At 39.0% G+C, this 18,184-nt stretch overlaps 1 protein-coding gene across 1 annotated transcript in view; it reads left to right on the top strand.

Annotated features, from left to right (window-relative positions):
* Positions 1-6,625: 6,625 nt before the first annotated feature.
* The window catches only part of LOC133062603 (hepatitis A virus cellular receptor 1-like), a 38,672-nt gene continuing 27,113 nt past the window's right edge, over positions 6,626-18,184 (top strand). The window contains exons 1-3 of the mRNA XM_061151823.1: positions 6,626-9,369; positions 10,751-10,979; positions 14,590-14,653. The gene's annotated coding sequence lies outside the window, so the exon portion shown is untranslated. The remainder of the gene's footprint in view (positions 9,370-10,750; positions 10,980-14,589; positions 14,654-18,184) is intronic.

Here is an 18,184-nt window from a genome sequence, read left to right as displayed (position 1 = left end):
AAATGTGATAGTGCTCAGGGTCCCAAAGGTTTCAATTCATATTGTGTACAGATTTTTATTTCCCCAATAGAAAATGGAGGTGAGTGTGATTTTGCCATTATAGACAAATTTGGTTTCTCAGGGTTCTGAAATACAAGGCATTTTGCTTTCTTTGGGAGGAGGATGGTATTTGAGCAGTTTGAAGAAGCAATGGTATTGAGTAGACCATGAATACACCAGGAGAAAAAAATCAATAACCATATAATTTATGATATTTTGCTATATCAGTGCCACATTTCTAGGTGCTTATGTTGACAACTGGCAGGCTCTGGTTTTTAGAATGAGGCAGGGCAGAAATAAATGCAAGGAAAAAAGAGAGGGAAGCAGTAGCAAAACAAGCTTTCTGTTTTAGAAAATAGAGTTTGCAAATATAATAGTATTGTTTGAGAGTGTTACCAGTTTCTACAAAATGCTAAACTGTCCTCAAACCACTTTGATTTTTAAAATTGTTTTGGAATGATAAAAGGTCTTTTTCATATTGAATCAATACCTGTGTTATATTTCTTTCTCACAACTCAATTAAATTTTGGTTTTCCCAGAAGTATTAGACAAAGGCTAAATGTAAAGATAATTTTAATCATTTAGAAGCATTTCTACATGAGCAGTTAAAAGACTGGAGATTAATTTCACTTTTAGTAAACCCTGAAATAACTCATGCTTGAGTAGTTTGGGGGACATTCAGAGCTACTCACACCAAAGTAGTCCATGAGGGCTGGATGCTTGTTTTTTTTGTTTTTTTTTTTTAATATAAATTTATTTATTTTAATTGGAGGCTAATTACTTTACAATATTTTAGTAGTTTTGCCATATATTGACATGAATCTGCCATGGGTGTACATGTGTTCCCCATCCTGAACCCCCCTCCCACCTTCCTCCCCATCCCATCCCTCTGGGTCATCCCAGTGCACCAGCCCCAAGCACCCTGTCTCATGCATCAAACCTGGACTGGCAATTCGTTTCACATATGATAATATACATGTTTCAATGCCATTCTCCCAAATCATCCCACCCTCGCCCTCTCCCACAGAGTCCAAAAGACTGTTCTATACATCTGTGTCTCTTTTGCTGTCTCGCATATAGGGTTTTTGTTACCATCTTTCTAAATTCCATATATATGCGTTAGTATACTGTACTGGTGTTTTTCTTTCTGGCTTACTTCACTCTGTATAATGGGCTCCAGTTTCAGCCACCTCATTAGAACTTATTCAAATGTATTCTTTTTAGTGGCTAAGAAATATTCCATTGTGTATATGTACCACAGCTTTCTTATCCATTTGTCTGCTGATTTAGGATATCTAGGTTGCTTCCATGTCCTGGCTATTATAAACAGTGCTGCAATGAACATTGTGGTACACGTGTCTCTTTCATTCTGGTTTCTTCGGTGTGTATGCCCAGCAGTGGGATTGCTGGTCATATGGTAATTCTAGTTCCAATTTTTAAAGGAATTTCCACACTGTTCTCCATAGTGACTGTACTAGTTTGCATTCCCACCAACAGCGTAAGAGGGTTCCCTTTTCTGCACACCCTCTCCAGCATTTATTGCTTGTAGACTTTTGGATAGCAGCCATTCTGATTGGCTTGAGATGGTACCTCAGTGTGGTTTTGATTTGCATCTCTCTGATAATTAGTGATGTTGAGCATCTTTTCATGTGTTTGTTAGCTATCTGTATGTCTTTTTTAGAGAAATATCTGTTTAGGTCTTTGGCCCATTTTTTGATTGGGTCATTTATTTTTTTGGAATTGAGCTGCAGGAGTTGCTTGTGTATATTTGAAATTAATTCTTTGTCAGTTGCTTAATTTGCTATTATTTCTCCCATTCTGAAGACTGTCTTTTTACCTTGCTTATAGTTTCCTTTGTTGTGCAAAAGCTTTTAAGTTTAATTAGGTCCCATTTGTTTATTTTTGTCTTTATTCTAGTACTCTGGGAGGTGAGTCATAGAGGATCCTGCTGTGATTTATGTTGGAGAGTGTTTTTCCTATGTTCTCCTCTAAGAGTTTTATAGTTTCTGGTCTTACATTTAGATCTTTAATCCATTTTGAGTTTATTTTTGTGTATGATGTTAGAAAGTGTTCTAATTTCATTCTCTTACAAGTGGTTCACCAGTTTCCCCAGCACCACTCGTTAAAGAGATTGTCTTTTCTCCATTGTATTCTTGCCCCCTTTGTCGAATATAAGGTGTCCATTCGTGCATGGGTTTATCTCTGGGCTTTCTATTTTGTTCCATTGATCCATATTTCTGTCTTTGTGCCAGTACAATACTGTCTTGATGACTGTAGCTTTGTAGTAGAGCCTGAAGTCAGGCAGACTGATTCGTCCAGTTCCATTCTTCTTTCTCAAGATTGCATTGGCTATTCGAGGTTTTTTTGTATTTCCATACAAACTGTGAAATTATTTGTTCTAGTTCAATGAAAAGTACCACTGGTAGCTTGTTAGGGATTGCCTTGAATCTATAGATTGCTTTGGGTACTATACTTATTTTCACCATATTGATTCTTCTGATCCATGAACACGGTATATTTCTCCATCTATTTGTGTCCTCTTTGATTTATTTAACCAGCATTTATAGTTTTCTATATATAGGTCTTTTGTTTCTTTAGGTAGATATAGTCCTAAGTATTTTATTCTTTTCGTTGCAATGGTAAATGGAATTGTTTCCTTAATTTCTCTTTCTGTTTTCTCATTGTTAGTGTATAGGAATGCAAGGGATTTCTGTGTATTGATTTTATATCCTGCAACTTTACTATATTCATTAATTAGGCCTAGTAATTTTTGGTGGAATCTTTAGGGTTTTCTATGTAGAGGATCATGTCATCTGCAAACAGTGAGAGTTTTACTTCTTCTTTTCCAGCCTGGATTCCTTTTATTTCTGATTCTGCTCTGATTGCTTTGGCCAAAACTTCAAAAACTATGTTGAATAGTAGTGGTGAGAGTAGGCACCCTTGTCTTGTTCCTGACTTAAGGGGAAATGCTTTCAATTTTTCACCATTGAGGATACTGTTTGCTGTGGGTTTGTCATATATAGCTTTTATTATGTTGAGGTATGTTCCTTCTATTCCTGCTTTCTGGAGGGGTTTTTATCATAAATGGATGTTGAATTTTGTCAAATGGTTTCTCTTTATCTATTGAGATAATAATATGGTTTTTATCTTTCAATTTGTTAATGTTGTGTATTACATTGATTGATTTGTAGATATTGAAGAATCCTTGCATCCTTGGGATAAAGCCCACTTGGTCACAATGTATGATCTTTTTAATATGTTGTTGGGTTCTGTTTGCTAGAATTTTGTTAAGGATTTTTGCATCTATGTTCATCAGTTATATTTGTCTGTCATTTTCTTTTTTTTTTTAATCATTAATATTTGTGTCTATTTATTTATTTTCTTTAAATTAATTAAGTTTAATTGGAGGCTAATTACTTTACAATATTGTAGTGGTTTTTGCCATACATTCACATGAATCAGCCATGGGTGTACATGTGTCCCCCATCCTGAACCCCCCTCCCACCTCCCTCCCCATCCTATCCCTCAGGGTCATCCCAGTGCTCCATCCCTGAGTACCCTGTCTCATGCATCGAGCTTGGACTGGCGATCTGTTTCACATATGGTAATATACATGTTTCGATGCTATTCTCTCAAATCATCCCACCCTCGCCTTCTCCCACAGAGTCCAAAAGTCTATTCTTTACATCTGTGTCTCTTTTGCTGTCTCATGTATAGGGTCATCATTACCATCTTTCTAAATTCCATATATATGTGTTAATATACTGTATTGGTGTTTTTCTTTCTGACTGACTTCACTCTGTATAGCAGGCTCCAGTTTCATCCACCTCATTAGAACTGATTCAAATACATTCTTTTTAATGGCTGAGTAATATCCCATTGTGTATATGTACCACAGCTTTCTTGCCATTCGTCTGCCGATGGACATCTAGGTTGCTTCCATGTCCTAGCTATTATAAACAGTGTTGTGATGAACATTGGGGTACACGTGTCTCTTTCAGTTCTGGTTTCCTTGGTGTGTATATGCAGCAATGGGATTTCTGGATCGTGTGGCAGTTCTATTTCCAGTTTTTTTTTTTTTTTTCCCAGTTTTTTAAGGAATCTCCACACTGTTGCCCATAGTGGCTGTACTAGTTTGCATTCCCACCAACAGTGTAAAAGGGTTCTCTTTTCATTTTCTTTTTTTTTGTGGCATCTTTGGTTTTGGTATTAGAGTGATGGTGGCCTCATAGAATGAGTTTGGAAGTTTACCTTCCTCTGCAATTTTCTGGAAGAATTTGAGCAGGATGGGTGTTAGCTCTTCTCAAGATTTTTGGTAGAATTCAGCTGTGAAGCCATCTGGTCCTGGGCTTTTGTTTGCTGGAAGATTTCTGATTATAGTTTCAATTTCTGGGCTTATTATGGGTCTTTAAGATTTTCTATTTCTTTCTGGTTCAGTTTTGGAAGGTTGTACTTTTCTAGGAATTTGTCCATTTCTTCCAAGTTGTCCATTTTATTGGCATATAGTTGCTAATAGTAGTCTTTTATGATCCTTTGTATTTCTGTGTTGTCTGTTGGGATCTCTCCATTTTCATTTCTAATTTTGTTGATTTGATTCTTTTCCCTTTGTTTCTTGATGAGTCTGGCTAATGGTTTGTCAATTTTATTTATCTTCTCAAAGAACCAACTTTTAGCTTTGTTGATTTTTGCTATGGTCTCTTCTGTTTCTTTTGCATTTATTTCTGCCCTAATTTTTAAGATTTCTTTCCTTCTACTAAACCTGGGGTTCTTCATTTCTTCCTTTTCTAGTTGCGTTAGGTGTAGAGTTAGATTATTTATTTGACTTTTCTCTTGTTTCTTGAAGTAAGCCTGTATTGTATGAACCTTCCCCTTAGCCCTGCTTTCACAGTGTCCCATAGGTTTTGGGTTGCTGTGTTTTCATTTTCATTCATTTCTGTGCATTTATTTTTTTATTTCTTCTGTGATTTGTTGGTTATTCAGCAGCATGTTGTTCAGCCTCCATGTGTTGGAATTTTTAATAGGTTTTCTCTTTAACTGGTATCTAATCTTACTGCATTGTGGTCAGAAAAGATGCTTGGAATGATTTCAGTTTTTTTAAATTTACCAAGGCTATATTTATGGCCCAGGATTTGATCTATCCTGGAGAAGGTTCCATGTGCACTTGAGAAAAAGGTGAAATTCACTATTTTGGGGTGAAATGTTCTATAGATATCAGTTAGGTCTAACTGGTCTATTGTATCATTTAAAGTTTGTGTTTCCTTGTTAATTTTCTGTTTAGTTGATCTATCCATAGGTGTGAGTGGGGTATTAAAGTCTCCCACTATTATTGTGTTACTGTTAATTTCCCCTTTCATACTTGTTAGCATTTGTCTTACATATTGTGGTGCTCCTATGTTGGGTGCATATGCATTTATAATTGTTACATCTTCTTCTTGGATTGATCCTCTGATCATTATGTAGTGTCCTTCTTTGTCTCTTTTCACAGCCTTTGTTTAAAGTCTATTTTATCTGATATGAGTATTGCTACTCCTGCTTTCTTTTGGTCTCTATTTGCATGGAGTATCTTTTTCCAGCCCTTCACTTTCAGTCTGTATGTTTCCCTTGGTTCGAGGTGGGTCTCTTTGTAGACAACATATATAGGGTCTTGTTTTTGTATCCATTCAGCCAGTCTTTTTTGTTGTTGTTGTTGTTGGGGCTTTCAACCCATTTCCATTTAAGGCAATTATTCATAAGTATGATCCCATTGCCGTTTAATTTGTTGTTTTGGGTTTGAGTTTATAGACCCTTTCTGTGTTTCGTGTCTAGAGAAAATCCTTTAGCATTTGTTGAAGAGCTGGTTTGGTGGTGCTGAATTCTCTCAGTTTTTGCTTGTCTGTAAAGCTTTTGAATTCTCCTTCATATCTGAATGAGATCCTTGCTGGGTGCAGTAATCTGGGCTGTAGGTTATTTTCTTCCCTCACTTTAAGTATGTCCTGCCATTCCCTCCTGGTCTGGAGAATTTCTATTGAAAGATCAGCTGTTATCCTTATGGGAATCGCCTTGTGTGTTATTTGTTGTTTTTCCCTTCCTGCTTTTAATATTTGTTCTTTGTGTTTGATCCTTGTTAATTTGATTAATATGTGTCTTGGGGTGTTTTGCCTTGGGTTTATCCTGTTTGGGACTCTCTGGGTTTCTTGGACTTGGGTGACTATTTCCTTCCCCATTTTAGGGAAATGTTCAACTATTCTCTCCTCAAGTATTTTCTCATGGTCTTTCTGTTTTTCTTCTTTTTCTGGGACTTCTATGATTCATATGTTGGAGCATTTATCATTGTCCCAGAGGTCTCTGAGGTTGTCCTCATGTCTTTTAATTCTTTTTTCTTTTTTCCTCTCTGTTTCATTTATTTCTAACATTCTATTTTCTACCTCACTAATCCTACCTTCTGCCTCCCTTATTCTACTGTTGGTTCCCTCCAAAGCTTTTCTGGTCTCATTTATTGCATTATTCATTATATATTGACTCTTTTTTTTTTTTTTATTTCTTCCAGGTCCTTGTTAAACATTTCTTGCATCTTCTCAATCCTTGTCTCCAGGCTATTTATCTGAAACTCCATTTTGTTTTCAATATTTTGGATCATTTTCACTATCATTATTCTGAATTCTTTATCAGGTAGATTCCCTATCTTTTCCTCTCTAGTTTGGTTTGGTGGGCATTTATCCTGTTCCTTTACCTGCTGGATATTTCTCTGCCTTTCCATCTTGTTTATATTGCTGTGTTTGGAGTGGCCTTTCTGTATTCTGGCAGTTTGTGGTTCCTCTTTATTTAGAAGTTCCTCTCTGTGGGTGGGGTTGGATGGGTTGCTTGTCAAGGTTTCTTGGTTACGGAAGCTTTTGTCAGTGTTCTGGTGGGTGGAGCTGTATTTCTTCTCTCTGGAGTGCAATGAAGTGCCAGGAGTGAGTTTTGAGATGTCAGTTGGTTTGGTGTGACTTTGGGCAGCCTGTGTATTGAAGCTCAGGGCTATGTTCCTGTATTGCTTGAGGATTTGTGTGGTATGTCTTGTTCTGGAACTTGTTGGCCCTTGGGTGGTGCTTGGTTTCAATGTAGGTATGGAGGTTTTTGATGAGCTCTTATTGATTAATATTCCCTGGAGTCAGGAGTTCTCTGGTGTTCTCAGGATTTAGACTTAAGTCTATTGCCTCTGGTTTTCAGTCTTATTCTTACAGTAGCCTCCAGACTTCTCCATCTATACAGCACCAATGATAAAACATCTAGGTTAATGATGAATAGTTTCTCCACAGTGCGCGACACCCGGAGAGGTACACAGAGTTACATGGAGAAGAGAAGAGGGAGGAGGGAGATAGAGGTGACCAGGAGGAGAAGAGGGGGAATCATAAGGGAGAGCGCAATCTAGCCTGTAATCACCTCCCTATGTGATCTCCGCAGTCTGGATCCCTCAGAGATGTTCATGGAGTCACACAGAGAAGAGAAAAGAGAGGAAGGAGACAGAGGTGGCCAGGAAGATAAAATGGGGAATCAAAAGGAAAGAGACAGATCCAGCCAGTAATCTGTTCCCTAAGTGTTCTCCACAGCTGAGAACACACAGCTGGGTAGAGAAGAGAAGGGGGAGGGAGGAGATAGAGGCAATCTAGTGGAGAAAAAGGAGAGTCAAAAAGGGGAGACAGCAATCAGGCCAGTAATCTTGCTCCCAAGTAAATATGGGTACTGAAGATTGGGTTCTTAAAGGTACAAAATTGATAACAAATACCTAAAAGCAAAGATGAAAAATCTAAAGGTTAGATTCTCAAAAATACAATATTAGGAAAACAAAAAAAAGTCACACAAATTATAAAATATATATATATATGCTTGATTTAAAAATAGGGTCTTTTTTTAATAGGTAATAGTAGGTTATAAAAATGAAAATTATAGGAGTAATAGAGGACTTAAAAATTAAAAAAATTTAGGAAAATTTAAAAAATGATAATAGTAAAAAAATGTATCTAGGACTTTCTCTGGAGCTGTTGTGGACAGTGTGGGGTCAGTTCATTTTCACATGGTTCCTTGATCTGGCTTATACTTCTGAAGATCTGTAGGCCCCTTCCTATGCAGTCGATGCTAACTACAGGGTTTTCATCTATTGCACCTGTCACTTCCAAAGCGGTTCCCTCTGTTTATTTTAGCTTCTTCTGTTTGCTGGTCTCTTCAATGTCTAATTTCTGCCCTGACACAAGGCGGTGGTGGTGGTCACATTTTTAGGCTCACTTGTTCATTCGTGCTATGGCGAGGGAGGAAAACTGCAAACAAGTATCGCTGGCCTGTGTGGGGAGTGCTCTCAGTGTCCCGCCACACTGAGTTTGCCCCTGCTCATGGTGTGTGTGCTTTCCCAGTCTACACTGCTCAGGCTCTAGGTTGCTCTGCCGGGAACTGTCTGTGGTGGGCCCTGGGTTGCATGCACTTCCCAGGTCTAAGCCGCTCAGGTTCAGGTTCTTGGATACTCCACAATGGTGCAGACTTGGTTGGGCCTGCGTTTTCTGTCCTTCCCAGCTTGGAGCAGCTCAGGTGACCAGGTGTTTGGCGAGCACAGTTGCCCCCCCTGTTTGAGGCTGCGTTTTAACACCTCCCCCGTCCCAGACCCTCTGTTTTCTGGGTGTACAACGGGCGCACCTTCTCAGGTGTGCTGTGTGTCTCTTCTGGGGAGCTGATCTCTGGTTGTGACCCTCCCAGTGGATGTCGACCATCCAGAATCCCAAGAAGTCTTGGTTAGCAAGGAAGGCTGATTGCAGTTTAGTAGAGGATGCCTCTCTGGGGTCGCGATTGCCCCCTTCTGGCTCTGGCTGCCCTCACCTGCCTGTTTCTGGCGGGGGGCGGGCTGGTCCACAGCTGGCTAACTGCTCAGTCCTTTGTTCTGTGAGTGGGCCTGGCAATGTCTTTGGTTAGGGCTTTTCTCGGGATAGCTATCCCACAGTCTGGGAAGCTATCTCAAGTTAGTTCAGTCAGATTGCCCTCGGGGCGTGTAGGCCTGGTCCTTACCCTAAGCAATGCAGCCTGGGCCTCTTTCTCCAGCCCCTGCTTGCTAGTGGCCTATGCGAGCATCTGGGCTGCTTCTCTTCTGGGAGTTGCCGTTAGGCATGTAATCTCCTTTAGAAGAAAATGGGCTGCCTTTCTGGGTGCCTGATGTCCTCTGCCAGCATTCAGAAGTTCTGTGGAATTTGCTCAGTCTTCAGATGTTCTTTTGATGAATTTATGGGGGAGAAAGTGGTCTCCCGTCCTATTCCTCTGCCATCTTAGGACCGTCCCCAAAATGTTTTTTCCTGGCTCTGATTCTTATCTCTGGTGGCTTCATTCTCAAATGTAAGTATTTGATGGTGCGTCTCTCTCCCTGTGATAAGGAACTCTTAATATAGGAACCAACCCAAAACTAGATCTATAATTATTAGATTGTATCGATTAGAATGAATACTCTTTAGTCCTTTCAAACCACAGGATTAATAATAGCCCGTTTTTAATCAGTGCTTACCATGTCACAAGCATGTTTTTATTTATCATCCTCACCATCTTATAAGGTAGGTAGTACTGTTATCCCCATTTTTTACAGCAGAGGAGAGTAACACTTAGAGACGGTAAACTTTCAAGGTTTTCTCAAGGTTTCAGAATCAGTAAGTGGCAAAGCTGAAATTCAGATTCAGGCAGGTTGATTCTAGTACCTGTTTTCTTATTTTGTAAAGAACATAAATCTTTTAAATTCATGAATCAACAATCACTTCCTTCTATGCATTTTCTATCTTATTTATTTCTTAAGTGTGGTTCTTTAAAGAGGGGTAGCAGGTTCCTTTAACACTGGGTCATGGTCAAGTTTGCAGCATTTGTTATTTTCCTCCATTGTGGCACTCAGCAAACGTTTTACTTCTAAGTTACTTATGTTTATTTTTAAAAAATAAGTATAATTTATATGCATTAAACTGTATATTTAAAATGTGTCCAACTTAATGAATTTTTGTAGATGATTTCACTCAGGAAACCATCACCACAATCAGTGACCAAACACTTCCATCACTTCGAAAGACTCATGTAGTTTAATAATTGTGATATATTCTCTTCTCTTTGGGGCAGAGGCCAAGACCTTATACCTAGTAGCAGTTTTCTTTTGTAAATTCTTAGTCAAGCTCCTTCTGCTTATGGTGTGAATCTTTTTCCAGAGAAAGTAGTGATGTTTAAAAAAATTATTTAAGCCATGCTGGTGTGGTTGTGGTGGTAGAATGTCTGTTTAAGTACCCACATTATTTTTAATATAATTGTTTTTTGGGTGGGTCACCTTTGGAAAATATTTTGTTAGAGCTTTATAGTCTATACTTAACCACATGCCTCATGACAATCTGACATGTTGATCTTTGTAATTTCTACATTTCATGCCTTTTAAACCTACTTCATGTAAAATAAAAATATTTTACACTCCAATGCAGTGTTTAAATTTATGTTCATTTGGCTAGTTCTGAAATAACCATATATCTATATATCTATATCAAATCTGTTTTAAATTTTGTTATCCAGTTTTACCTGCCATTCCTACTCATTTGCATGGTGAGTTTAGTTCTTGTTCTGGAAACCTTTAAGTAAAAAGTAGCACCTGTATAAATATAAGTGAAGGTTATTATACTATTAATATGGATTTTTGATTCATTTTTTTAATCTCAAAGTTCATGATGACATCTTAGCAAAAATGTCTTGACCTTAGTGTAGCTCTAGTCCGAGGGCTGAAGCAAGGAGCCAATGAAGCAGCAAGGAGAAAGTGAAGGAGCTATGCAAACTTCTAGCTGCCCAGGCCTCAGTGAAGTCCTTGGAGAGCGGGCACCGTTCCTGAGCAAGCCTCCTACTCCAGCAACAATTCCTGGTACCTAAGCAGCAGCCAGACAGCTTCTAATCACCAAGGAAGAAAGGAGTTTTCTGAATTGATGGAATTTCAGGTGGGAGCTGAGTAATATGATATCTTGTAATCCTAGCTGCCTTGTTTGAAGCAAATGTGTTTACAAGGAAATGTGGGTAGGCAAGTTACTTTATAGTAAGTACTTTGAGACTCCAAGTAAGAATCTCTAAGCAGAAGATACATCTTGTCAGAGTGCTTGTTTCCCTCATTATTGTTTTTTTTAGATTTTATTTTGAAATAAATCGTGATTTGGAAAAAAATTGCAATGATAGTACAGAGTTCCTGTATTCAGCAGATTTTTTTAGGTTGTTGTTAATAGCTTAAATCACCATGGTACCATTTGTCAAAACTAAGAAATTAAGACTGACACATAATATTAACTAAAGAATAAATTTTGCTTGGATTCCTACTCTGATTTTTAAAATTTTAAATTAAGTGCTTTCTGAAAAATAATTAAAGGTGGAAATCCCTATTTCCTGTCCTCGCCATCAAAGTATTTCTCCAGTCCCACTCCCCAGGAACAGTCCTAGGTCAGCACTGTCCAGTAGAAATGCAGTGTTTTTGTTTTCTTTCTTATTTTTGTTTTTTTTCTTCATTTTAAGTCTTCACAGTTCAGTGAGTATTTTCCACTTAGAGGACATCTCCATTCTGACTAGTCACTTTTTAAGTGCTCAATAGGTACATGTGGCTAGTGGCACTAGATTTTGGAAAGTTCTGGGCTATTCTCTTATTTTCTCTCTCTCTCTTTCATTCATACACACACACGGTAACCTAATTTTCCCCACTACTTACAGAAGCTCATCATTCCCTGTGAGAATGGGACAACAGCCTTTACTTAGACAGCTATGTGGTATTAAGTAGGACAAAGGTGCTGAATCTATTAAATCACTTCCCCACACATAGATGTTTAGTTCCCCCCCACCCCCCCATTTCAAATATACAAAAACCTATGTGCATTTGTATACTTCCAATATTTATGATTCTGGACATGGAATTGTTGTGTCGAAGGATGTGATTGTATTTGAAGTATCATGACAATAGAACAATAGTATATTTTTAAAGAAATATACCATTCAGTATATGACTAAATGTATGTTTTTTCTGAGGGCAGTCATTTTTGAAAGCAATTTATTTCAATAGTGTTCCTTTCACTTGAAATAATTCATTGCCTATTTTTGACATTTGAGGTTTTGAAATTTTAAAATGGTGACATTCTTTAGCAACATAGCTAGTTAACAAACAGAGGGTTCTGTTGTCAGTGTGGTAAGTCCCAATGTTCACTACAAATGCAGTGCCTTGACAAAACTTTTGACAAAGCTCAGCATACATTTTGAATAACTTCTACTAGCACAGGAGTTCAACTGGTGTGCAAGTCTTGCAGTGGGCTTGGTTTGGAAGAGTACTGAGTCCTGCAGAAAATTCCCTTAACCTTATCTGATGAAAGCCCAGTGCTATCATGTTTTTTTTTTTTTTTTTTTTTTTTTTGACCCACCCATCTTCCCTACAATGGATGCAGAAGAAATGACTTACAATCATGTGATAATGCTGCAAGGCACATAGCTAAAAGTGAAAGTTTTCATCCCCAAACAAATCTCTGATGTCAGTGTTTTTAAGTAGAAAAGATTGCTTGGGTTTTGGGGAGGAAGAAAAAGGACCCATCATCTCATAATTTGGGGAGATGTTCTGTTTTACACTAGGCAGTGCCCTCTAGCTGTGTGAGCAGGAGCTCACTTAGCTCACATTCCATTTTCTGACATCCTCTCACTCACAACTTCAAAACCTGGAACGTCAATGGACATGGTATTAATATGTGAGAGAGGTATATAAATTGTATTGGGGCACAGTGTAACTCAATTCCTTTATTTTAAATTGAAGTACAGTTGATTTACAGTATTATGTTAGTATCAGGTTTATAGCAAAGTGATTCACATGTGTCTGTGTGGATGTATTTCAGATTCTTTTCCATTATAGTTTATTGCAAGACAATGAATATATTTCCCTATAGTGTGAAATGTAAGTCACTCAGTCGTGTCTGACTCTTTGCAGCTCCATGGACTGTGGCTTGCCAGGCTCTTCTGTCCATGGGAAGAATACTGGGAGTGGGTAGCCATTCCCTTCTCCAGGGAATCTTCCCAACCCAGGGATCTAACCTGGCTCTCTTGCTTGCAGGCAAGCAATTCTTTACCATCTGACTCACCAGTGTCCTATGCTATACAGTAAAACTTTGTTGTTTGTTTATTTCATGTATAGTAGTGTGTATCTGTTAACTGTATATTCCTACTGTAACTCCACCTTGCCCTTTGGTAACCATAAACTTGTTTCCTATGATGACCTCATTCATACTGAAAGTAGGGGTTTGTTTTCCTAAACTCTCAAGGGTGGAGACTGTGGGTGTGGGTTTGCTTTGTCTACTTAAAATGTTCCATTGGTTAGTATGGGATGCTTGATGAATATTTGGTGAAATAAATGGAAATTCCCTGGCAGTTCACTGGTTAAGACTCTTAACTTTGATTGCAGAGGCTGTGGCTTTATATCCCTGATTGGGGAATTAAGATCCCACAAGCTGAGTGGTGCAAACAACAACAACAAAAAACACTGGTGAAATAATGTTTGTTGAGGAAGAGGAACAGTAGAGTAGGGGTAGGTGAACCTGGCTTTCACTTCTGCATTGGTCCCGAGTGACTTCTGTGGTTCCTCTCCTCTATTTCTCTCTGGTCCTCAGTTTATTCACATACAAATCAAGAGGTTTGGCCCCACGTAGTTAAAGTCCCTTCTTGTTTAAACAGTCACAAAATTCATATGACTTTTCAGGCCTAAATTCTGACCCTAAATCAAGACCTGGACTGAATCTTTTTAAAACAACCTACCTAAAAAAGAATAAAATCCTAGAATAAAACTGCCTAAGGAGGTGAAGAACCTGTACTTGGAAAACAACTGAAGATAATACAGATGGAAAGTTATATCATGTTCTTGGATTGGATGAATTAATATCATTAAAATGTTCATACTACCCAAGGCAACAACATTTGCAACAACATACTACCCATTTGAAACAACAGCTTGGGTGCATTTGGAGGGTATTATGCTTAGCAAAATAAGTCAGAGAAAGACAAATACTCTATTACTGAAATCACTTATATGTGAAATCTAAAAGACAAAACAGACTAGTCAATATAATTGAAGAGGAAACAGACTCACAAGTATAGAGAACAAACTAGTGATTACCAGTGGGAGAGGGAATGGGGGAGAGGAAACCACAGTAGAGGGTTAAAAGGTATTAACCACTAGGTATAAAATAAGCTACAAGGATATATTGTACAACACATATTGTACAACAGCCAATACTTTGTAATAGCTGTAAATGGAGCATAACCTTTAAAAATTGTGAACCACTACGTTATACACCTCTAACTTATACAATATTGTACATCCACTCTACTTCAATTAAAAAATAAAAGCAGCCTAGCAGAGAGTAAATTCTATACCAGTTCACTAAAATCTCCCAGTAATCTACTTAGTGCCTGGATCAAATCTAGCAAAAAGACTGGCAGAGTAGAGAAGTTTAACTTCTAAAGATACTTCCCAACATTCTCTGGAAACGTGTGGTAAAGAGATAAGGGCTAACTAGAATTTCATCTTTATCCATAAAGAGAAAAGAGACAGAATCCATGACAGACCACCAGAGAAGCTGGAAAGCTACCTCCTAACTCACCTGTAAGTACAATCCTCTGGAAAGTACTGTACTTCTCTTCAGCTCAGCAAAGGGGTGTATTGACTGAGTCACACAGCTTTTGTTTGTTTTTTTGGTCCCTCTGCATGGCTTGTGGGATTTCCCAATCACAGATCGAATCCAAGTTCATCGATGGATGTACTTACATCCACCTGTAAGTACAATCCTGTCTTACGCTGAAGAGAAAACTGGAACTTTGAGCTTGAACTTTCTCAGTAAAATATGGAATCTTAATACAATGATGAATGAACCAATAGAAATTGGGTAGTTCATATAAAATGGATTTGTATCTCTTGAGAGAGGAATCCTCATTTAAATAGAATCATGGACTTACACATTGGAATTTTTCAAGCTTTTCCTGGGCAACATCAGTGAGGGAAAGAGAGAGGAAAAGAAACCTGAGCAGAAATGTGTGGTACCTTTGGAGGAAGGAATACTCATTGAGGCTCACTTGAAAGCTGTGTGGGAAATTCCATGAGGGTTTAGTGGTAGGACTCAGAGCTTCCACTGCAGGGGGTGTGGATTGGCTCTGTGATTGGGAAACTTAAATCCCAGGAGGCAGGCAAGGGGAACAAACAAATAAACAAAAGCTGTGTGAGTTAGAGTCAATACATCCCATTGCTGAGTCTCTCCTTATCTGTTAGGTGGGTGTTATATAGTATAAAGGAAATGAGAAGGAGTATGTGTATCTCTGTGAACAATTTTGTTCATCAATCTGTGGTTTGTAAAGTTAAAATATTTCTAAAATGTAAAGGAGAAGACTGATATTTGCTTCTGACTTTTGCAGGTTTGATAGTATTCTTGTATGTGTTAGGAACTTGATCTTGCAAAGATTAGCAAGTACAAGTTTGCCTTGGAGTTTTGTTAGGCTTGGGATAGAAGGAAGGGTGTGGCTAGCTAGGGAAGTCTTTTTTAGGCAGCTTTTACAGTTTCAGCTTTGGTCTTAGGAAACGCCTGAATGCTTTAAGATGGGGAAGATAAATGATGGGATTATTTAAATACTGGAGAAGATTTAAAAAATAGCTATCCCCTGATGTGGGTTCTTCCTCATGGTGGGCAATTGCAGATAGCTGGAGAGCATTGGCCTCCTGGGCTGGTCTTGCTTTCATGATCCCTTGCTTTCCAGATGCACCTCAGCACTTCCAAATGGTCATGTTTGAGTCCCTCGTCCATTTGCTCTTGAAGATGCGCTATCCCCAGTCATCTCTAAGTAGAATCCCCTAATTGGACAGTGAATTCTGTCCCTCTATTGCTCCATGCATTTTTTCCTTGCCCAAATCAATTCTTCCACACAGTCATCTCCAGATCATACAAACATGCTGTTATTTTTATCATCTTTCTCTTAACCCTACTCCAAACTTCCCCTTCCTTTTATTTTTTGTCACAAATTTCCTTGAAAGAGTTCCCTGGCTTCAATTTTTAGTTCTCTTTTGATTTTCCCTTTCCTTGTAAGTGCTTTTTCTGAGATGTACCATAGATTGTGAAAGTGAACAGTCATGCAACTATTCTTTACTGAAACTGCTTTTATGAAGGTCATTAATGATCTCCAGCTTGCTCTGTCCTATACACAAATCTCATTCCTTATCTTTGCGGCATTTGATTCATGATCATTGCCTTTTTCTTAATGCATTTGTTTCACTTGGCTGCAGTAGGATCCCATTTACTTTTTACATTTCCTCCTGCTTCATTGGCTTGTTTCTATGTGTGTGGTGGTGCCTCTTCCAACTCCACCTTTTGCACAAGGCCCCAGGCCCTTGTCCCTAACCCAAGGACATTCCCTGAGCATCAACTCTGGTTCATGGCTTTAAAATCCCATATCTAAGCTGATGCCTCTCAAATAAATATTTTCAGCCCAGATAGTCTCTCCTGAACAGTTTTCACTTGGGTGTCTGAGAAATCTCAAACTCAGCGTGTCTGAAGTCCACATTATTTCCTCCCAAACTGTTACACACAGCTACCCCGATCTCATTTGGTGGTACCTCCAGTCTTTCCAGGGCTTCCCTAGTGGCTTAGAGGGTGAAGCGTCCGCTTGCAATGTGGGAAACCCAGGTTCAATCCCTGAGTTGGGAAGATCTCCTGGTGAAGGAAATGGCAACCCACTCAGTATTCTTGCCTGGAAAAATCTCATGGACAGAGGTGCCTGGGAGGCTGCAGTCCATAGGGTCACAAAGAATTGGAAGTGACTAAGCGACTTCACTTTCAGACCACATCGCTTGAAGTAATCTTTCAGCTGTTACTCCACACTCTACAGGAAGTCCTGCTGGTCCTGTGTTGAAACAACCAGGGCTTGAGCTGCTCTCCCTCCTCTCTTCTGTTAAAAACATATAATCAGGGACTTCCCTGGTGGTCTAGTGGCTGAGACTCTGTGCTCCCAATGCAGGGGGCCAGGGTTCAATCGCTGGTCAGGGAACTTGATCCCACATGCTGCAGCTAAGGCCGGGAACAGCCAAATGAATAAATACAATAAATAAATATTTAAAACATATAATCATACCTCTTGGTTTTATGGAAGGGTTGATTTTTAGCAAGTAGTTCAGGGCACAGCATGTGTGAAGGCTCATCAACAGGAGGGAGCTTGTGTTCAAGTAGGTCGAGGAAGCTATAAGACATGGGCCTCCTCCAACCAAGGCTTCCTTCTGACTGAAGCACCCCCAGACAGAAATATTGCAGTAGCTTCCAGACAGGTCCTCATGCTTCTCACCATAGTGGCCCCTGCATTCCTTCTCAAAGGTGAATCTGATCCTCTCATTCTCTGTGCCTGCACTGGGGCTTCATTGCCTATGGAGTAAGCAGCTAGAAATTCATGTTTGCTGCCTGAGCCTTATCCCTCAACTGGGATGTATCTTCAAGGGGTCACAAAGTTGATTCTAGAGTAGCAACTGTTGAATAGTTCAAATTGAAAAAAATCCATTGTGCTGTTTGGGAGCCTTGAGGACATAGTGGGTGCTCCCAGGGGAGAGAGCTTGTCAGAAAACTCTGGCCTATGGAATTGTACACTTACTGCACATCACAGAGCCTTGGTTCTATGTCCCTGTCTTGGCTCTTACTCATCATTTCTTCCACTTAAAACACCCTTTGCCTATTTCCCATTCTCCAGTTGTGAAGCTCTTATGGCACATTTTGAAGAGACTTCCCCCCATCCAAAACCCCAGCCCCTGCCAATGAACAGTCTCTCTCTGTGCCATTGTACTTTCATACTTTATTCAGTCAATACCTGTCAAATCCCTAACAAGTTTTCAGGGATAGAGAATGAAAGGGGGAGGCCTACATTGAAGGGGTTTATTTATAGTCTATGTCGAGTGCCATCCAACATAGCAGCCATTTTTGTCTATTTAAACTTAAATATAAATCACATTAAATGGAAAAAATAATTAACTCTTTGATTGTAGTGGCCACAGTACAAGTGCTTGCACAACACCCATAGAGCTTCAGCATCATAGAAAGTTCTATTGGATATTACTGTAGAAGAGGGAGGAGAGATCGATTTCTCTCTTTCTCTCTGTCTCTCTCTCTCA

This window comes from Dama dama, chromosome 9 (assembly GCF_033118175.1).
Source record: "Dama dama isolate Ldn47 chromosome 9, ASM3311817v1, whole genome shotgun sequence".
Taxonomy (NCBI): domain Eukaryota; kingdom Metazoa; phylum Chordata; class Mammalia; order Artiodactyla; family Cervidae; genus Dama; species Dama dama.
The sequence above is the reverse complement of the archived record's forward strand: the minus strand, read 5'-3'. Positions and strand labels throughout refer to the sequence as shown.